General features: G+C 44.3%; 1 pseudogene; it reads right to left on the bottom strand.

Moving 5' to 3' along the window:
- Positions 1-5,276: 5,276 nt before the first annotated feature.
- LOC116475438 (keratin, type II cytoskeletal 8-like) lies at positions 5,277-14,997 on the bottom strand (annotated as a pseudogene).
- Between the last annotated feature and the right edge of the window lie 3,601 nt (positions 14,998-18,598).

Genomic DNA, 18,598 nt, shown 5'->3' with positions numbered 1-18,598 from the left:
TTTGAGGAAAACTTCCCAGCTTGCTTACCAGTAATGGAAGTCAAAGAGGTCCAAGGGTATCAAATGTCAAGGTTGCTAAAATAACGTCCTTACAATGCTTAGGAGGTTGAACCAGCTGACTCTAAGAGCCTTCCCTCCACACCTCAAAGACCTTAGTTAGAGTCCTATGAAAGAGGGAGGCCTTGATTTCAATGGATATTTATCAAAGGCCTAATCCTCTACTTCCTCTAAATAAAATTTTCTATTTGCTTTGTGTATATAATATTGTATTAATGGTATTATTTTAGATATATTTTTTATTAAGCAAATCATTGTTTAACAAAAGTGTACCTTTTCCTTGTTCTCATCTCTCAGCCTTATACCAAAAAAACTGTAAATGGATTAATTTTTTTCCATAACACTACATTGAATGTTATAAGCATTTGTTCCAATTGACATAGATTTTTAAAATAATTTCAGTAGCTGCATATTTCATTTCATAGTTATACCTCAGTTTATTTAACAAGCTATTGTTGGATATTGAATTTTTTCATAATTTTAGCAAAATTATAAATAATGCCTCTATGATGATCTTTGTGAATAGGCCTTTATTTTCTATTGAATGATTTACTTACTCTAAAATTCTAGGAGGAAAAGTATTGGATTGAAGGGTATATGAGTATCTTTGTAGTTCTTCCTAATTTGGGCAAACATTTAAAATGAAAGTCAGTCCACCAACCTCAGTATTGGACAGTGAGTGACTTCGATTTTGCTGCTGTTAATCACAACCATATTTGTAAGGTTTTTTCACAGTTTGATATTTTCTTCCTCTAGCCTTTGTTTAGTTGTATCTACCTTAAAACAGCTTCACTTATCTTTCTCACAATCATTAAGGACAGGGGCATTTTAAAATGTGTGTGTGTGTGTGTGTGTATCTGATATTTATGTTCAGTTGAAAAAAATATGACCTAGCAGCTCATATGGTAAATATGAAATAAAGAAGTCAGCCAGCATGTATATCTGCCACTTTCAATAATGGATTGTTCTCTGCAGTCAAAGGAATGAACCTTTGTATCTAAATGCCTCCATCACTGATTCCAAACACCCATATGCCTGAAGGGAGTCAGCATGGTTATTAAAAAAAAAAAAAATCCAACCCCGTCTCAGCCCCATTGAATCAAAATATCGAGGAGGGACATGAGTATCTGTTTGTGTAAGTTGGAGTTGGGCAGGATTCTAAGTAAGCATCCTAGGTGATATTTGTCAGCAGGGACGTTTGGAAACACCTGGTTTAAACCTTGGGACATTGGGTGAAGATCACAGGGCGTCAGATTTCTAGTTACCTGAGAGAATTCCAAAGAGTCAGACCTACCTAATGGTAGGGGAGGCAACTTATTCCAGGGAGGGAACTTATTCCTGAGAGGCAACTTATTCCTGTCAATGAAGTGTTTTTTTGGAGACCAGATTACCACAACCATCTCTCAGGAAGACTCCTTTGAGTTTGGGAGCATTCTCTGACCATGGCACCAAAACTCTACAGAGCATCTCCTATAAGCAGGCAGAACTAGAGGACTTTAAGTGTCTTTTCCACCCTAGCACTGCTTGATTCTGCGATTTCAAATAATAAAACAAATAGTTCACTAATGTAGCTTCAGTATTTTCCTATTTATCTCTCCAAGAAGACATAATATAATCTTTTGATTTGTAATAGAACTAGAAAGTAAAACTATCTTTGACATAATACTCAGGATATTCTAGGGGTTTTTTTGCCATCTTCCCCTTTGATGTTCAAATCCCTGTTACGACACCCCAGTAAGTGATCCTCCAGCCTCCAGTGAAGACTTGGTGACTTAGCGCTCCCTAACTCCATAACAATCCTTTTGTAGGACCATGAAAATCATCATCTTTACCAACAATGTACACAAAATCCCATCAATTGCATAGGGGGAGGGAAAACTGAGTCACTGGCATAACGGAGGCCAGAGTCTTGCCTCTTGATTCCTAAGTCCCTTTCTGTGGGTTCAAATGGTTATATCTGTTTGGGGTGTAAAGGAGGTCAAATCTGGGAACCTGTTCTCTAAAGAAGTAACCACCAAAGTGCTGTGTGTTGAGCCTAAACATGTATAGATTTTAACCTCCTTGAAACTCCTCTTACTTAATCATCATTGCACGAAATGTGCAGTGAACTGTGAAGATCTGTGAAACATGGGGGTAGGGAAGTGAAGAGAAGGGAGGGGATCACAACCTGTACCCACCCTCCTCAAAGCACCATCTGCACCAGCAGCAGCAGCATCCCCTGGGATGTTTGAAATGCAGAATCCCAGGCCTCCAGCCCTACAGAATCAGAGCCTGCATTTTGACAAGTTCCCCAGGTGATCTGCAGGCACAGCCCACTAACATTATATGACTCATAGAGATAAAGAATGTTATTTAATATTTTTTTCTGATTATAAAAGTGGTAAAAACTCATACTAGAAAATTTGGAAAGCATCCCCCCATCCCCATTCGGGTCCTTGAGGGAAGAGGAAGGCGGCTTGCATGGAGGCATAAGCAATCAGGCTCTTAACACTTGGTGATTACAACACCTCTCCTGGGTCTTTCAGTAATTAAGAGAGCAGTTATGTTAAGTCCAATATGACTGGTCTGGGGTAAGGTGGGTGGCAGAGTGGAGAGGGGAATAAAAGAATTACTAGTATAACTCCAAAAAATAACATGGAGTACTTACAATTTTGTGGGCAGGTGGTTTGTAAACCACAGCGCAGGTAGGAAAATATTTCTCTTCTTGCCCATGACTTTCATCTGGACTGATGCTAAGCCTTAGGAGAGGGGTGCTGGGAATTATCCAGATCCGTTAACTCAGCGGAGCCAAGTGCTGCCGAGGAAAGGTAAGTGGGACTCCCAGGATGGTGGAGATACGAAAGGAGGTGGTTAAAGGATGATGGTGCTCTTTGAGAGATGAGGACAAGGAAGATCAGGGTCAGGAAATGGGATCTGCTTCACTTCCCTTGAAGGTAGTGTATGAAAAAAAAAAAAAAACGAACTGTAAAATATTTGAAGAGATTTATTTTGAGCCAAATGTGAGGACCACGACCCATGACACAGCCTCAAGAGATCCTGAGAACATGTGCCCAAGGTGATTGGGTTACAGTTTTGTTTTATACATTTTAGGGAGACATAAGACATCAATCAGTTCATGTGAGGTATACTACACATTGGTTCAACCTGGAAAGGCAGGACAACTCAAAGCAGAGGCTTACAGGTCAATGGTGGATTCAAGGATTTTCTAATGGGCATTTGGTTGAAAGAATTCAGTTACTATCTCAAGATCTGGAATCAACAGAAAGGAGTGTCTAGGTTAAGATACGGGGTTGCGGAGACCAAGGTTGTTATTATATAGATGAAATCTCAAAGGCAGCCTCCCTTAGAGGCTATAGATGGCACCTTTAACAGGTGCTAGACTCTCAGCTAATCACTTCAGGATCAGAAAAAGACCTGGAAAGGGAAAAGAATCTCTACAGAATGTAAATTTCCCCCACAAGAGATGGTTTTGCAGGTCCCTTTCAAAATATGTCAAATAAATATATTTTGGGGTAAAATAGCTTGATACTTTAAAGGGCCTGCTATCTGTCATGTGATATTATACGAGAGTCAGGTTAGAATTTGGTGTCTTATTGCTACAAAGAGTCTGTTTTGTTGGTCTTAAGATCTCTGTTTTAATATTAATGCTGGTCAGCTGTGCCTGAACTCCAAAGGGAGGCGAGCATAATGAGGCATGTCTGACCTGCTTTCCATCATGGCCTGAACTAGTTTTTCAGGTTTCTTTAGAATCCCACTGGCCAAGAGGAGGGCTCCATTGAATCCACTGTGGGGTTTTTTGTTTGTTTCTTTGTTTACAATAGGAAAAGCAGATACTGAGCAGACCTTTGAATCATTCCCTTTGGCGGGGGGTTGGGGGGACTCCACTGACTAATCTATATCCCCATGGCAGAGGCTGCAGTGAGGAGAAGCCTATAATCAGAAGAGGTTGTCTCCACACTCCAGCCTCTCCCATTTCCTCCAGTCTCTAGAGCTAAGGAAGTAGCCCAGTTAGTCCAAGCTCAAATTCTTTTTGTTTTGTTTGGTTGGTTGGTTTTTGAGACAGGGTCTCTGATGCCCAGGCTGGAGTGCAGTGGTGCCATCACGCCTCACTGCAGCCTCGACCTCTGGGCTCAAGCAATCTTCCTGCCTCAACCTCCCAAGTAGCTGGGACTACACGTGCAAGCCACCAGGCTGGCTAATTTTTGTATTTTTTGTAGACAGATCTCGTCATGTTGCCCAGGCTGGTCTTGAACTCCTGGGCTCAAGCAATTCACTGGCCTTGACCTCCCAAAGTGCTGGGATTATAGGCATGTGCCAACATACCCAGCCCACTAAGCCCAGATTCCATACACAATGTTCATAATTTATTCAATTAATCGTGTAATATTAAAATACTCCCACATAGTTAAAAGTCCCTTGAAAGCATCATTTTAAAGATGGTATCATTATGATATTTTATTTAAATATTTCCCATTATTGGAGTGTTAGACGATTTCTCTTTTTCACCACATATATGATGCTGTAATAAACATCTTTATCCACATAACCAATGACTTCCTTTTTCATCTAGGCAAACTCTCTTAAAATCAAAGTGAACCATACATATGGAAAAGTGCAAAAATCAAAAGAGCACAGTTTAATGACTTTTCACAAAGTGAATACCTCACAGAACCACCACCCAGATCAAGAAACAGAATATTGCTAGAACCCAAGGCCCTTTTGTGTCTCCATCTAATCACTAAACTTCCCCTCAGAGTAATACTATCCTAACATTAAGCATCATTGGATTAAATTTTCTATAAATTCAAACATACATTATGTTTTTATGGTTGCTTATTTATCTTATAAGGTATAAATACAAATATAAATTATATTTATATATTTACTAATATATTTCATACATTTTAATGTATTTTATGTCATCTATATATAAATATATATTTGAATTTTATACAAATTCAAGTATAAAACTGTGCAGATTTTTTTTCAGAGCTAGCTGAGGTGATTTTGGACAAAAAAAAAAAGCAGCTGAATTGTTTTGTAGCTGGAGGCATGGGCAAGGGGGGTGCCACAGGGAGTGAACTCCCCCGAACGTGGGCTGAGGGCGAGGGCTGAGCCTGAGGTGGATCTCCTGTTCCCTGTGCTTCCCTCACAGCGGACTCCCTCCCCGGCTCTGGGTCAGCCAGGAGGGGCAGGCTGGGAGGGGCTGCCGCAGCTGTTCACTCGGACAGGACGTCAGAGGACTCGGACTCCAGCTTCCCTTCGTGGGTCTCGATCTTCTTCACAACCACGGCCCTGGTGGAGCTGGTGCAGCTGAAGGAGCTGGAGCCCGCGCCAGAGCCAAAACTGGAGCCCAGGCGGTAGCTGATGCCGGGGCTTGTGAGGCCCCCATAGGCCGAGCTCAGCCCACCTGCATAGCTGCTGGTGGTCTTCGTATGGATACTCACGTTCTGCATCCCAGACTCCAGCCGGCTCTCCTGCCCTCTAGCAGCTTCCTGTAGGTGGCGATCTAGATGTCCAGGGTAAGCCTGACGTTCATCAGCTCCTGGTACTCACGCAGCTGCCCCGTCATATCCTGCTTGGCCCGCTGCAGGGCGGCCTCCAGCTCGGACAGCTTGGCGTTGGCATCCTTAACAGCCAGCTCCCCCACGCTGCTCAGCATCTGTGATGGCGGCCTCCAGGGAAGCCCTCTGGCCTTTGAGGCCCTCGGTCTCAGCCTGGAGCCGGCTGATGTTCTGGTTCATCTCGCAGATCTCGGTCTTTGTGCGCAGTAGGTCATCCCTGTGCTTCGCAGCCAGCGTCTGCAGCTCCTCATACTTGATCTGGTACATGCTCTCAGCCTCAGCCCGGCTGCAGTTGGCAATTGCCTCGTACTGCACCTTGACCTCAGGGATGATGCTGTCCATGTCCAGAGAGCAGCTGTTGTCCATGGACAGCACCATAGACATGTCGGTGAACTGGGACTGCAGCTCCCGGATCTCCTCTTCATACAGCTGCCTGAGGAATTTGATCTCGTCAGTCAGCCCTTCCAGGAGGGACTCCAGCTCTACCTTGTTCGTGTAAGCTTCATCAACATCCTTCTTGATGAGGACAAATTCATTCTCCATCTCTGTATGCTTATTGATCTCGTCCTCATACTTGTTCTTGAAGTCCTCCCCCAGCCCCTGCATGTTGCCAAGCTCTGCCTCCAGCTTCAGCTTCTTCCGGCCCAGAGTCTCCAGCTGCCGCCTAAGGTTGTTGATGTAGATCTCCAACATGTTGTCCATGTTGCTCCGAGCCGTCTTCTGCTGCTGCAGGAGGCTCCACTTGGTCTCCAGCACCTTGTTCTGCTGCTCCAGGAACCGTACCTTGTCGATGAAGGAAGCAAACTTGTCGTTGAGGGTCTTGATCTGCTCCTTCTCCTGGGGGCACAAGGCCTGGATGTTGGGGTCCATCTCCAGGTTAAGGGGGCTCAGCAGGCTCTGGCTGACCATGATGGCGGTGATGCCTCCCATGCCACTCGCCCCACCATAGCCTCCACCCAGGCCACCCCGAAAGCTGCTGCTCCCCAGTAGGGAGGAGCTCAAGGAGCTGATGCAGACACCAGGCCCACTGGCTGCTGAAGGCCCAGTGGCAAGAGGTGGACACTTTGAAGGACTTCTGGGTCACTCTGATGGATGTGATGGAGGCAGGAGTCGAGGCAGGCAGGCCGAGCCTGGTGGAGATTCCAGAAGGAGTGGAGATGGGGCTTTTTTTATGAGATGCGGTCTCACTATGTTACCCAGGCTGGTCTTGAACTCCTGGGCTCAAGCAATCCTCCCACCTTGGCCTTCCAAAGGGCTGGGATTACAGGTGTGAGCCACCCTGCCTGGCCTAGATTTTGCATCTGGTTCCTCTGCTCAACATTGTTTGAAGATTCATCCATGATGTTTTTCTTGTAGCAATAATTCACTTTCATTGCTGTATATTATTCCATTGGGTGAATACACACAACTTTTCTTTTGTATTTTGTTCAGTGTTTCTAGTTCTTAGCAGGAGCATTAGGCTGCTACAGGCTACTCAACCATGGCCAGAAGCAGAAGTCCACTTATTTATTTTTGTTAAATTCTAAGTAGTAGAATTCCTGGGCAAAAAGAATATTTTTTAGGCCATTGATGCACACTGCTCATTGTTTTCCACAAAAGCTGTGACAATTTACACTCAGGAAAAAATCATGAAGTTCTTCTGAGGGATGAGCATCAAGAGTCATCCTAATAATAACAAAAAGTTTTAAATCTTACTAATAGTACTTAATAGTGTCAATATTAAGGCTGTTTCACATATAAATTATAAATATTAAAATGCTGGTATCATATTTCATAAAGTTTTTTGTGCCAATTTATTACTTAATTCTCACAAAACTCTGAGAGGTAAATTTTATTGCTGTCTCATTTTAAAGATGAAGGAACTATGGCTCAGAAAAACTGAAGTGTCCTGTCTATGTCACCTAACAGCCAACAGATAGTCTTCCTTACCCATGGCAGGCTACACCTTACCTAAATTGCTGAAGAAGCATCCCAGATTCTTCAGGCTAAAATAGGTACCAGGGAGAAGGACATGTCGCCCTTTCGTATGGAAATGAGCATCCTTCAAAGCCCAGTTCAAATGACAACCCCTTTCCCAAGGGACTCTTCCCTCCCTACCCACCCTATTGGAAGTAACACAACCACAACTTCCTTCTGGAAGCCACATCCCTATACTGGAAAGGGGCCCTTGCCTACAAGATCCTGGAATGTCATTGCTGAGATCATTTAGTCCAGGGATTATAAATAGGGAGCACATACCAGTGAGGCTCCCCGCTCCCTTGTCAATGGCAGACATAACAAATCAATCACCATCTAGCCACTGTCTCCCATGCTGAGTCCATCTGAGACCATCTCACCCTCAGCTACCACGCTGGCTTTGTCTCTGTTCCTTGTGAATGCCAAGTTCCATCCCACCTTGTGACCCACACATTGGCTGCAGCCAGATCTCCTCATGACTGAGTTTTTCTTGTCCTCTCAGGTCTCAGCTCAAATATCATCTCCTGCTGATCCCCCCCAAATCTAAGGTAGCATCACCTTCCCTGATTTGTCTTCTCTTATGATCATTTTTAAATTTAATTTATTTAGCTGTCTGTTTTTATAGTTGTTGTATCCTGAGAACTGAGCCTCTTCTAAGTTGTTCACCTATTCCCCAGTGCCTGAAAGAGTCCCTGGTACTCAGCAGTTGCTCAATTAGTAATTGCTGAATGAGTGAGTTAATCAAGATGCAATTTTCTGCTGAGTCCAGGTATGACCTGAAAAGCCTTCCCATCACAGTGTTACAGCCATTCGCTACCAGGAATCAGAAGTAAAATGTGGGATAAAATATTTTTGCCATGCCTAACTTCCTTAATTCCCCATTTTACAGATGGGAAAACTGAGGCCCAGAATAAGAGACATGCCTTTCCCAAAACTACAGAACGAGAGAGGGGCAGAGCTAGGACTGACACCAGCTCCTCCCACGCCCCCATCCTTCCTGCTCCTCCCCAGCACAGGGAAATGCTGGAAGAGCTGTCATAATGGCTCAGCCGCAAAGCAGAGGATCCTGGCCAAGGAGCTCTGGAGCTTGCCTATGAATTACACACCTAATTACCAGCTGCCTTTTTTTTTTCTATTCTGTGGGTAAAGGTCTGATCACACAGAAGATTCTCCCTGTGTTTCCGTGGATACCGAGCAATCTAATTTCAAACTCCCTTGCAAATGGCAAGTGAGTGAACTTAATTTTAATAAAAACAAGGAAAATCATATGTGTGAGCTTAATAAAATCTAATTTGGGCAATTTAGAGCTCAGAAAATAAAGCCTTTATGTAAAAACTAGCAATTAGCTTTATGAAACAATACAGTGAACCTTGGCATAGGGGAGAGTTGGGAACTGGAAGACTCAAGGATAAGGAAATGTGGCAATAATATAAGAAAGCTAAAGGGGCAGGGAGGCTGGTTCTTGGGGTCAGAGCGGTCAAGTTCAAGTACACAAGCTACCACTTCTTAGCTCTGTGACCCTGAGAGAGTTGCTTTTCCTCTCTAGACCCTACTGTCTAAATCCTAGTGTCTTTGTTTGTAAAATGAGGTTAATAAAACCTCCTTGACCTAGTAGAATGGTTGTACACACTAAGAAAACAAATAGGCAAGAGCTTTGTAAAAGTGTCCAGCAATTGTTATCTCATCATTTGTCCCATCTAACATTCTTCCCAGCAAAGAGAGAAGAGAAGGCTAGTGGAGCCTATCACCTGGATTGGGGATGTAGGATGGAGTGGTGTTACTGGAAAGGGGTCCTTATCCAGACCCCAACAGAGGGTTCTTGGACCTTGCACAAGAAAGAATTTGGGGCAAGTCCAAAAAGTAAAGTGAAAGCAAATTTTAAAAAATAAAAGAATAAAAGAATGGCTACTCCATAGGCAGAGCAGTGGTGTGGGCTGTTCGACTGATTATACTTACAGTTATTTCTTGATTATATGCTAAATAAGGGGTGGATTATTCACGAGTTTTCCAGGAAAGGTGTGGGCGATTCCTGGAACTGACGGTTCCTCCCCCTTTTAGACCATATAGGGTAACTTCCTGACATTGCCATGGCATTTGTAAACCGTCATGGCACTGGTGGGAGTGTCTTTTAGCATGCTAATGCATTGTAATTAGTGTATAATGAGGAGTGAGGACGACCAGAGGTCACTTTCAACGCCATCTTGGTTTTGGTGAGTTTTGGCCAGCTTCTTTACCACAACCTATTTTATCAACAAGGTCTTGTGACCTGTATCTTCTGCTGACCTTGTATCTCGTCTTGTGACTAAGAATGCCTAACCTCCTGGGAACGCAGCCCAGTAGGTCTCGGCCTTGTTTTACCCAGCCCCTGTTCAAGATGGAGTCGCTCTGGTTCAAATGCCTCTGACAGTGGGGGTAGAGGGCAGGTATGCAAACTTCCACATTCACCTTGCATTTAGATGTCGCAGACCTATGGCACACTGCCAGAGGTTACTCCCAGAAGTGGTTTACAGGAGCCAGAACCAAGTCAGAGTGAGCCTGGGGGAAGACCTGAGGCTCTTGACATGTAATCGCTGTAGCCCAGCACATCTGCACCACTGACAGGTCCCATTTACATAGAGATCTCTACAGGCAGGTTGTATTATTCCCATTCTACAGAGGAGGAAAATGAACCACTGAAAGACACAGCAGCTAAACTCAGGTCACACAACTAGTTGACACAGCCAAGGCTCGAGCTAGGTTTCCTGATTCCATCCTCCAGCCCCGCTTACCAGCACCTCCCATGGTTACAAAAGCAAGTGACTGTGAGAGTGAGAACCTGCTATATCTGTTGTGTCCCTTCTTCCCCAAGGGCATGTGCAGCTTCTATCAGAGTTGCTAGGAGCCACATCCGCAAAGAGCGTGGTCTTCATCACACATCACTCCAGAAGCAGTAGCTTTTCCACTCCAGGCAGAAAGCAATTTTTTCCTAGTGCCTTCCCAGAAGCAAAGTGGGTAATTAATTGCACTGAATAACACATTAAATGTACTAATAATTGGGTAGTCACAGCAAAATGATTACTTTGAAGAAATATTACCAATTCCCTGTTGTACTTAACATTTCTCCTTATTTATCATTACCATTTTAATCAATAATAGTCACAATACTAATAAATCCATCTTAATTTTAATTGTTTTCAATTTGATGTACCAGTACTTGAGTATTCTGAGCATACTTCATTATTTATATTAATTTAAGAACACTTAAAGGCAAATTACGTAGTTTGTACTTTCAAGTAGGTAGGTAATTATGACAAAGTTTCTCTAGATTCAGCATTTTCATGCACTGAGCAGTGTGAGGTGTCAGGTGTCTGCCCATTTCTGTTAGGCTCAAGGGTCAGGGATGGAGAGGATAAAGGAAGACTCTCAAAGCCTCCACTTGAATTAGCATATTCTGGCCTTTTAAAAGAGGTTTGGGTCCCTGAAAGTATGATTAATAGCTCAATGGCTTTGCCTTTACTTATGTTGTCTAGCCATGAATACAGCATTCATCCATTCATTCACCAACGCCCAGGGCCAAATACTGCGCTAACACCAGAAACAGAAAGATAGAGTGAGAAACTTAGAAAGTGCGAGAAAGGCTGGCCGTAGTCAAGAGTTGGAAAAGGTAAATAACATGTAACTGAAGGAATCGAGGAGTGCTTCTGGGAGGCAGAGGCGTTTTCCTTGGTCTGGAAGGGTGGGTAACATTTGTTAGGGAAGTGAGGGAGTGGACTCCAGCTTTGGCAGAAAGCCAGTTAGGAGGCTCTGGCAGAATGGGGGCTTTTCAAAGTGACACTGGAGCTAATGACAGAGAAAGTTCAGAAGGAAGAGCCACGGCCAGTGTAAAATTGACCCTTGGACCTGGCTTCGAGTGGATGATTGGGAGTTAGTGATGCCAGAATGGAGAAAGAGGGAAGCCAGGAGGAGGAAGCCAGGTGGAAGAGGTAAAAAGATGGGTTTCTTAGGAAATCACTAAGTTCTGAGGGCCACAGAGTAGCCGGGGGAGAAATCTAGCAGGTAAAGTGGAGAAGCTGACTACAGCCCAGAGGAGTAGACAGCACTGGAGAGAGGGTCTGGAAACCCTCTGGTAGAGAGTCCCATGGGTAAGAAGGGTGACAGTCACAGCTCTTGCCTCTGTGGGCTTCACTTCACAGGTATGTATAAACTGGCCACAGCCTCACAGACTTCAAGCCCCCTTGGAGGGCCCAGCCAAGAAAGTTTCTTCTCCCCTTCTATGTCCAGCACCAGCATAAAGGGCACATCTTTTTTAATCAAATTGTACTGACTTGAAATTGCACAACTGTGTTGTCAATGGCCCTGTTTTGTGAGGACATCCTGCTGCCTGAAGGGGAGGGTGCAGGGGCTAACATGACTCAGAGAAGTCATGCTGATAATGTGGAGATTAACAGCAATGGACGGGTCTGTGTCTCCACTCTGCATGGCTGGGGAATCAAGGTCCTGGCACCAGCAATGATTTGCTAGAGTGTTGCAACTGGTGCTAATGATTTCTAGAAACCTAGAAGTTATAGGAGAGGAATTTAATGGGAAAGAGGCTCCACCTCCTGGTAATACTCAAAACCAACATTTCTTCAGCGCTTTACAGTTTATAAGCTTCTGTCAGCTTTTAAAATCTCATTTAACTCTCTATCTTGATCTGGGTGGTGGTTACCAGCTGCATATGTATGTAAAAAAAAAATCATTGAGCTTATAGTTAAGATTCATACACTTCAGTCTATGTTATACTGCCATTTAAATTGTGTAAATAAATACATGGATAAATAAATAACCTCTTCTTTAATTCTTCTAACCATCCTATGAAGTTAGCAACTTTGTTATCCACAAGTGAAGGAACCTGAAGCTGAATGACTCACCCTGGATCCTGGGCTGATGAGTGAAATGACTAAGCCAGAATGGACTGGCATGGATTCCTCTGGTGCAATTTGAATAACAGGGATTATAACATCAACAGGGCTTGGAAGGACTGAAGAGGGAGCAATCATGGTGCCAAAGGGCCCTTTGGAGGTCTTTGGGGATGAGATCTGCCGTCTCCACCTGGCCCTCCCTTTCCCTGGGACACAGGTTTGACTTGGGCAGATATCTTTCTAAGTGCACATTTTCTATTGAACCACAACTCAGGGACAGGGAAAGTTCCAGGAGTCTGCATCTCAGGAGTCCTCCACGTTGTTCCCCATTGGTCTCTCAAAGTCCCCTTGGAAATTTGCTCAAAATGAATAATACCAAGTAAAACCATCCTGGCGTTGTCAACAGGTTAGACTTTATACTTTCCTGTTCTTTCAAAAAGGAGCCGCTAACAAGCACCAGAATCTACTTGGCCCTTGGACCTCTGAAAGGGAATAGGAAGCCTGTCCTCCTTCCTGCCTGTGGGAAAGAGACTCTTAAAACTAACAAACAAAATGAAGACAATAGCATGTGACAAGTAGAAGAATGTGCAAAGTGGGAATCCCAAGCAGAATGTAACCAACTCCGCTGGGAGTGTCCAAGGAAGGCTTCACACACAAGGGGTGTGACTCAATTTATGCTTCTAAGCATAAATGAAAGTTTGGTGAGCGGAAAAGAGGAGTATGCATTCCAGGCACCAGGAACAGCATAAGCAAACACCCAGAGGCAAAAGCATATCAGATGAGGTTGGGGAGAAATCATGGGTAGTCAGAAGGGCCCAGGAATCTGGTTCCTTTCTTTACATACAAGAACCCCATTAAGGATACCCTTGTGCCTCACTGATTAGAGAAGCCTTGGAGTAGAAGTGCCTCTGGTCTCAGTGGACCTTTAAAAAGGTTTGCAATTCAGATGTGGCAGCCTTCTGTTCTTGTCCTTATGTCCATGAACTCCACAGGACTCAGAAATTCTTAAGTTCAACCCCACAAAATGTTAACGATTTAGCTTTCTCTTGGCTAATCCAGTTTGCAGCCTCCCCATATTCCTCTGCTTAGCAAAGCCCATGCTTAGGAACCTGACCTCTTCCAGGTTTCCAGCCCATTCTCAACTTAAAAGGAGGCAGAGTTTGGATATAGTATTTTCCCTGTGCCAAATAGCATAGTAAATTCATGCTTAACATATTTGTGTGCAACATGCATTTGAAGAATCTTCCAGAAACATGTTCTGGAAACAAGAGACTGCCAATAGCTAGGCCCTGATTTGCCACGCCCTGGAGTGGAGCTTTCTAGTAGAGCCATTCATGCAGTTGCTGGTCCTACCTTTGATATTCGGAAACTTTTTTCTTTTGTACCTGAGAAAATTAATCCACTCCATTTCTCTCCAAGTTTCCAGCATCAAGATGGGATTGAATCTCTGTCAGGTATCAGCTTTCAGTGTGATGAATGGGCTCTTCGTTTCTGCCTTCATGTCTGGAAGGTCCAGATCCCCAACTGGGATGACCAACCCACCTGGGGAAATGGCATTTGACAGACCCACAGCTTCCTGGGGCCACTAGGGATAAGGTTGCAGACAGGGCTCAGGACAGAAAAAAAAAAATTAACATCTTTTTGCTCAATCTAGATGTCATTTGAAACAATAGTCTTCAAGCTCTCTACCCTGGGGATTTATTAAGTTATCAGTAAGCAACTCTGAAATAAACCACACTCATGGCTTTATGTTCTTTCCCTGCCCCACCCCCAACCCAGACTTCTCCCCCACTTAACCTGATACATTCCAGGTAGGAAAGAGGGAGGACAGGACCTGTGGTCTGCAGATCAGAGTTCAAATCTCCTCTCAACCAAGTTTATTATTATGTGGTTTCAGGCAAAACTCTCTGAAGAGCCTGTTTTCTCACCTGCAAAATGGATGTGAAAGTACTTCCCCAGGGTTGATTGATTTATTCATGTATTATTCCTCTAATTCACTGTATGCTTCTGTGCCAGACCCAGTTCTACAGGCTGGGAGTACAGAGATGACTCTCACCTGCCCCCACTCTCTGAAGGTCAGATGAGAGAATGAATGCACCCATTGCTTTGTAAATCACACGCATCTTAATTATCAGTCCTACTACGGTGGTCTGACACTCAAAATGCTTGTAATAGGAAATCACAACAATGATTAAGAGTGAAGGCTTTGGCACGAGACCTGGGTCACTTACTAGCCGTGTGACTAGCATAAAATCCTTAAGCTCTCTAGCCTTGGTTTCTTCATCTACAAAATGGGAGTAATAACAGTACTTTCATCAGAGGGCGGTTGGAAGGAGTAAATGGAATAACGCACCTGAAATCATTTAGAGAACTGGCTGGCACTTATTAAGTGCTCGACGACTGTTAGCTATCATTGTCATACTCATTCTCATTAGGATGATAATGATGTTCATTATTTTAAGAGCTGACAGTCGAGCACAGCAGTCCAAAACCACTTTCCTCGCCCCCGGAAGGAGATGAGAGTGAAGGAGCTGGCGCATTGACGCGCGCGCCTGGGGCGCCACGTGGTGACATGGGTTTCTCCTGTTTATCCCTCGAGGCTTCCTTTCAGCGTCTTCTTCCCCAGCAGCTGCTCTGTCAACAGTCCATATGCTGCCTCGGCTACGGAGCAGCTTTCAAGAGGGGGCTGCCAACCCCGTAGGAGAACTTTGAAGACAAGTTCAGGGGCACGCGTGCTGGGGCGGCAGTCACCCCGCCCCCGCGAGCCTTGGGCCCTCCCCTCCCGCCCGGCCTCCCCGCACCCCTTCTGGTGGCGGAAGTGGAAGGGGGCGGGGGGGGGGGGCGCAGGCAGCCGGGCCTGGTTCCGGGGAGGGTGTGCGCGTGGCAAGGAGGCCAGCTGGAGGAACAGGAGGGGACAGATGCCATGGGGGCCCGGATTTGTTCCTGCAGGAAGAGTGCAAGGAGCTAATTGTCTAATTACCCAGGAGCGGTTTCTCCGTGGCCCTGCCACGCCGTGTGGAAAGAACTCCAGTTTGTGCATGTCAAACAGTCGGTGGGCGGCTCTGGGGAGGAAAGGGAAGGCGGTCCTGAGCCTGGATTTCTTCCAGGTTTGTACTGCAGAGTCACTTCTAGCTCTGGACCCCGAAGCCTTGCAAATACTGCTTTGAAAAATTCAATCATAGGCTCTACATCCCTTCAGCTTAGCTGGCTGTTGGAGAAAATTATATCCGCTGCTTTTCTCTTCCCCCACATCACCCTCAACATAAACACACACACACATACACACACACACACACACACACACACACCCCTTATACCCTGCCATTGGTCATTTACACTGAGCAGTAATCTAGTTTCCAATCCATTCTTTAAAATGTGAAAGTCCTTGAGTCCTGGCTTGGTTCTTTCCTATGCGGGTTCCCAGCATTTTCCTACTGTCAGGACTTTGCTATGCTGGGCACGCCATCTATGTGCCCTTTTTATGCAGCCCTTTGTAACCAGTGCCTTCTGCATCATCCTTCAGGAGCCAGTTTTGCACTCTGTAGTCCCAGCTATTTAGGAGGCTGAAGAGGGAGGATCACTTGAGCCCAGGAGTTTAAGGCTGCAGTGAGTTGTGATTGTGCCTCTGCACTCCAGCCTGGGCTACAGAGCAAGGCCCCATCTCTAAATTAAAAGAAAAAAATCCACCTTTCCTTAGGCTTTCGTTATATATAATGTGATATGTACATACGTATTATGTTTCTTGTCTGTCTTTAATTTCAGACTATTTTGTATGAAAAGAAACGTAATTGGCCTCTGTGCAGCACCTTCCTTTGTTCAAGAGACTTCCACTCACACTCTTCCATCTCTACCTCCTGAGTGACAATCTGTGAAGTGGGCGGTGTCCACTTCACAATGCAATGCGGTGTTAGATAGAGTATTTACAGATCACTCCAACATGCTGTGTACATTGGGGTAGCCCTTGAAACACGGGAGTCTAGACCTTATTTAGCACCTGCAGACACATTTCTCAAGTCCTGGCAGTTGACCACTGCTGGGATCACCCTTTCCAGGCTCCTACCACCCCTTCAGAGAATTCTGGCCTCATAATCTCACACCCAATACACGTGAGTGTAACAGTAGGAACTGCATCGGTTGTATGTAAAACAGATGCAGTTACCATGTGTTTAACCACATCTGTAGGTGCTTATTTTTTCTCACATAACAATTCTAGATTGTCACCTCATAGTTGCAAGATAACTGCTCACTTCTAGCTGCACACTCATATTCCCTAAGGAAAGGGGAAAAAAGGAAGCAACAAGATGGAGGAGGCAGCCACCCTATCAGGAAAGCAACATCACCAAAATAACCAGCAGCTTTCCAGTTATATCTCTTTGACCAGAATGTGTCATATGGCTACCCTCAGCTGCAAGGGAATCTGGGAAATGTAGTTGTTTAGTCGGGCACCTTGTCAACCCAAACAATATCAGTGTTCTATAAATAAGAAGAAAAGGGAGAAGGATACAAATGTGTGGTGATCTTAAGGTGTGCCTTCCTCACAAGAGAATAGGCTGTAGGAGGTCAAGGAACATATTGGTTTATGCTCACGATTTGTGTCCCAGAGCCAAGCCCAGTGCCTGGCACACAGTGGGTGCTCCATAATATGTTTGAAATGGGGGAATGAGCCTGAGCAACATGGGGAAACCCCATCTCTACTAAAAATACAAAAATTAGCCAGGCGCGGTTGTGCATGCCTGTAGTCTTAGCTACTCGGGAGGCTGTGGCAGGAGGATCACTTAAGCCCTGGAGGTCGAAGTGCAGTAAGCTGTGATTAAGCCCCTGCACCCCAGCCTTGGTGACAAAGCAAGGCCCTGTCTCAAAAAGAAAATAAAAATAATAAATGGGGGAATGAATGAATCAATGAAATGACTACTAAAGTCATCATTATTAAGGTATTTTAAGTTCTAAATGGGCTTAAATCTCAGGCCCCTAAAACCCTTCCACACATCTGGTATTTGTCAAAGTTCAAAGGCTTCTGACATTCCAGCTTCTTCCCGTGTCCCCTGTGTACTCTGTGTGTCACTTGGATAACCACTAACACCCATTATCAGGTCACAGTAAATCAAATCTGCAGCATTTCATTCTGGGTTACCTGGAATATAGCCCTCATATTCATAAATTAATAGCCAATTACGGAGCATGAGATAAATAATCCCCAGCATCAATACATATCATCCATAATTACAACGACAGGATCAGGTGTATCCATGCTTAACACTTGGCTGGAATTCCCGTTTTTAATGCAGGTATTTATTGCCACATACGTATCATTTTGAGGAAAGGGTAGTTTTATACCGTTTAATAGAAAAGACACCTACATAGATAAGAAATCCCTCATCATAAAATGCTGTAAATTTGATAAATGAATAAAAGCATAAAATTTAGCCAGAAGTTTTCCCTTTGATGAATGGGTTTTAAAATACTTACAGTATGTTTTTAAATGACAGAGAAAAATAGGACACCCAAATCAGATCTAGAAACCCTTCAAAAGAGATTACATTTTAGGTGAACTGTTTATAGAAAAAGCTGGCTTTCATTAACTTAAACCTCCAGGAACTGGTTCTGTGGGCTCTGGGAGGAAAGATGGTCCCGGGCCATTCCAGAAGAGGTCAGGACGTTTTGATGACCTCTTCTTTCCATAATGGACAGCAGTGTCTCAGCGTCAGAGCTGGGGGGTACAGGGTCAGAGCTGGAGGTTTTCTGTGTTCTTAATGGTGCCCAGCAACGGTGTTGACTAACCCATTAACTTAACCCACCAACCGTACTTCATTACAATACATTCAGAATTTCACTGAAAGACACATGGATTCTTCAGGAGATTCTTACTCCTTGAACCTCAGTTTCTTCATCTGTACAAAAAGAATAAAAGTAGCCATTCTGTGTGCCTTTTCAGTACAGTTGTGAGGATCACATAAAGAGAACGTGAAGCAAACTATCATACCCATCATCTCACATCATTACCCATTTGTGTGTGTGTGTGTGTGTGTGGCAAGAGCAGCGAAAATCTACTCATTTAGCAAGAATCCCATACATGAAAATATGGTGTAGATGGTAACATGCTGTACCAGCGAGAGAGGTTTTTAGGATAGGTAATGATTTTCA

Source organism: Hylobates moloch, unplaced genomic scaffold (assembly GCF_009828535.3).
Source record: "Hylobates moloch isolate HMO894 unplaced genomic scaffold, HMol_V3 SCAFFOLD_10, whole genome shotgun sequence".
Taxonomy (NCBI): domain Eukaryota; kingdom Metazoa; phylum Chordata; class Mammalia; order Primates; family Hylobatidae; genus Hylobates; species Hylobates moloch.
This window is presented reverse-complemented; position numbering and strand designations above follow the sequence as displayed.